At 42.0% G+C, this 3,337-nt stretch overlaps 1 long non-coding RNA gene and 1 other non-coding gene across 2 annotated transcripts; both read right to left on the bottom strand.

Moving 5' to 3' along the window:
- Nucleotides 1–734: 734 nt before the first annotated feature.
- On the bottom strand, nucleotides 735–3,335 carry LOC142046362 (uncharacterized). The gene is made up of 2 exons (XR_012655294.1): nucleotides 3,182–3,335; nucleotides 735–1,598 (listed from the first exon to the last, which is right to left on the bottom strand). It is a non-coding gene; the product is annotated as an uncharacterized LOC142046362 (long non-coding RNA).
- Nucleotides 2,941–3,039, bottom strand: LOC116839839 (small nucleolar RNA U13). Its single transcript, XR_004377243.1, has one exon. It is a non-coding gene; the product is annotated as a small nucleolar RNA U13 (small nucleolar RNA).
- Nucleotides 3,336–3,337: the final 2 nt, after the last annotated feature.

The raw sequence follows: 3,337 nt of genomic DNA, 5'->3' as shown, positions 1-3,337 counted from the left end.
TTGTCTTCAGGAGCAGCCCCACACTAATGAGCAACTGGTGGGGCTGCATCATGGCTGGTGGCACCGAACATGGCTAGCATGGTAGTTCAGATATTGAAAATAAGTTAACATCTAGAACTGGTCAGGAACTTTTTAATGTTTTCACAATCGTTTTCACAAAAAAATCCCAATTTGTCAAAACGAAAATGGTTTGCAAAACTGTTGGGTTTGACAAGGCACCTGACTCAAAAAAAAATTTTTTTTTTAAATTGAGATTAATAAGGTCTAAAATGAGACAAACTGAAATTTTCATTTTGAGTCAATTACTAAAATTTCTAAACAGAAAGTAAGTTTACAATAAAAGTCAAAAATTGAAATTAAATCTGTCAATTACTGAAATATTTTAATTGACCAGATCTAAAAAAGATTTTGGGTTTTCAGTTTGCAGAAATTTGAGATTGACTTTTTGTCCCAATTCAGCAGAAATGTTTTTTTCAAAATATTAGATTCTTATGGAACAGGAAAACGGTTTCCTGCCCAGCCCTATTAACATCTCCGTCACAGGTAAAACTTACTGCTGCAGGATATTTAATACCTTAGGATGATCTAGACATTAATTGGACATTTATATGAATAAAAGCTCATTGGATAAGATAAAAGTCTATAAAATCATGACTGGTTTGGAGAAGGTAAATAAGGAGGAGATGTTATTTATTCCTTCTCATAACACAAGAACTGGGGGTCAACAAATGAAATGAATAGGTAGCGGGTTTAAAACAAACAAAAGAAGTCTTTCTTCACACAACACAGAGTCGACCTGTGGAACTCTTTGCCAGAGAATGTTGTGATGGCCAAGACTATATAACAGGGTTCAAAAAAGAACTAGTTAAGTTCATGGAGGATAGGTCCATCAATGGCTATTAGCCAAGATGGGCAGGGATGTGTCCCTAGCCTCTGTTTGCCTAAAGCAGGGAATGTGCAACAGGGGATGGATTACTTGATGATGACCTGTTCTGTTCATTCCTTCTGGGGCACCTGGCATTGGCCACTTTCAGAAGACAAGACACTAGGCTAGATGGACCTTTGGTCTGGCCGCTCTTATGTTCTTAAGCTGCAGTGACAGTGGGAGGGACAAAAATGCATGGGTTATTAATCCTCATTCTTCAGACCACAAGGTGAATACCACTAAGGATCAGGAAGAAAACAGTGTTTAAGCACAACTACTTATTTCCAGCCCCACCAAAGGATGTTTAAGTCTTGCAATTCATGAGCTTGCGTGGGTCATCTGCTCATACAGACACACACAAATATAACCATAGCATGAGAAGAATGGAAGTGTAAAGGGACATTTCATCTGCCAGCCACCCAGTGAGTGTTATGTTTTGATCAAACAAAATTGTATTATTTCTCAGGAAGAACTGTTTCCTTGAGCCATGCAATTAAAGCCTGACACATGCTTCTCTAGCTCTGAGTCCTTAAGTGTTTCTTGGGCCCTTTCTCTCAGGCTAGTAAAATCAGAGTTTAGTGGCTGATGGATATATTGCAGGGACGTAACATCTGTGCCTCTATCCCAGCACTTCCTGTAGCAGCTCTGTATTCCATCTTTGTTCTCTGCGGGCCTGTGCGACAGGAGAGAACAAGGGAGTCATGGGGCAGAAATCATTTAGTCCTTGATGTACAAAGCATTCCAAATACAACTCTGTAAATTTATTGTTGTGAGATATCCGACCATTTTAAGAACATTTGCTTCATACATTCCCTACTGCCATCTGTCGGTCGCAACAGGAAAAGTCACTCAACATCAGACACATGGAAGGAAGACCGGTCAGCTCAGCAACTACGCCACTTCTTTGGGATTTCTCAATTGCCTTGCACGGTCCCAAAAACCTATCCAGTAATTAGATACTATAGTATTCCCCCTTATATCATCCATTGATATCAAAGCATCTCTACTGAAGAAAGTAAGTATTGTTATTTTCACGTTACATAAGGGAAACTTGGCTACAGAGAGGGAAAGTGACTAGCCCAGTCACAAGGCAGGTCATTGTGAGATCCAGCAATAGAAGGTACCAATACAGAGTCAGGGTAAAATTTTCAAAGTGCCTAAATCCCAATTTGCTAAAATAAGTCACCTTTGAAAATGGAATTTAGGCACTTTGAAGTTTTACACTTGGTCTGGTAGAGTGGAGGCAGCATTCCTGAGTTCTAGTCCCAACTCAGCAGCTGGCTTTTGAGACTTCAGCCAGGTCATGTCTCCTGTCTATAACAGTTTCATAATTAGCAAAGAAGAGTACATAGCCACCTACATAAAGTTTTGAAGTGAATAAGCAGAGACTGTGCTAATATATTATTTTCTGCTCTCATTTCACAGGAAACAAGGAGGAATTCTGTAAATTAAATAAAAAGATGAAGAGTGTCCTGATAAAATACGACTTCTTACCTCAAGGCATAAAAAGAGTTATTGTCAGCCCTAAAATGAATTCTGCAAATCCATGGCATGATTTTTAAAAATGACTAGTCATTTTGTGCCCAAATGTAGGCATCCTAACTACACTTGATTTCCCCAAAAGTGATAAGCACTCACCCCCTGAAAATCAGCCCCTTTAAAGTATGTCAAGCAAGGTACCCAAAATTAGGAATCACACTTGAAAATATTGTGCAAAGAACACAATATACATACAAAGAGCATTACGAGCGAAGAATATTTCTAGAGCACCCACTAGCGCCTGGGCCACACACACAGAAACAAAATCGTATCAAAACCTTGCCTTTGTATAACATTTAACCATTCCGAACACAAATGTATTCAGAAGATCGATTTACAGACTGCGAACCACCCTAAAACGAAACTAACAAAACATAACAGACGTGTACACCCAATCTCACCCCTCACAACGTACTTCCCCTATTTTTCCCAAAACAACTCCCCTCACCCCATAGTATTCTCAGCCCCCAGGTTCTGGTCAGATGGGTACTGTGCCCCGTCGTAACACAAAAGGACGGCACATGTCACACAGCCGTGTGCAAACCCCATTCATCACGTTTCAGAACCTGAAGGATCAACGCGCGATTGTCGCGCTCGGGGGGACCATGCCATGCCAATGACTTCCACGTCAGAGCGAGCGGACCGCGCCCGGCCCCAGTCCGAGCTGCCCCCAACGAGTCCCCTCCGCCCCCAACGAGACGCGACTTGTAGTCATACCCCGCTCCAGCGGGCCCTTATTTGCTATCTGGGCCCCCGTGGAGCGGCAGGATCGGAGCGTGAGCCGCTGTCTCTTTACGCATGCTAATTTATGCAAATCTAGACCCCGCCTCCCTCACCCTGGAGAGCGCCGCTCACTCTCCGCCTTTACGGCAG

This window comes from Chelonoidis abingdonii, chromosome 2, assembly GCF_003597395.2.
Source record: "Chelonoidis abingdonii isolate Lonesome George chromosome 2, CheloAbing_2.0, whole genome shotgun sequence".
In the NCBI taxonomy this organism is placed as follows: domain Eukaryota; kingdom Metazoa; phylum Chordata; order Testudines; family Testudinidae; genus Chelonoidis; species Chelonoidis abingdonii.
This window is presented reverse-complemented; position numbering and strand designations above follow the sequence as displayed.